Source organism: Elephantulus edwardii, unplaced genomic scaffold, assembly GCF_000299155.1.
Source record: "Elephantulus edwardii isolate Elephantulus edwardi_28Jun2011 unplaced genomic scaffold, EleEdw1.0 scaffold00127, whole genome shotgun sequence".
In the NCBI taxonomy this organism is placed as follows: domain Eukaryota; kingdom Metazoa; phylum Chordata; class Mammalia; order Macroscelidea; family Macroscelididae; genus Elephantulus; species Elephantulus edwardii.
Window position 1 is genome coordinate 2,611,131 of NW_006399877.1, and position 276 is coordinate 2,611,406.

Consider the following 276-nt stretch of genomic DNA (forward strand, 5'->3'; position numbering starts at 1 on the left):
TGTGTGTCAGGGCTATATCCTCTCTCCAATTCAATCTGTATGCTGAGCAAACCATTCCAGGAACTGGACTCTTATGAGGAAGAATGTGGTAGCAGGATCAGATACCTCAACAACCTGCGTTCTGCAGATGACACAACCTTGCTTGCTGAAAGGACTTGAAGCGTTTGCTGCAGAAGCTCTGACACTGTGGCTTTCAATATGGATTGTAAAAGTCAAGAAAACTCATTTTCACCCCTGGTCCAACAGGTAGCATCATGAGAGAGGGAGAAAATACTG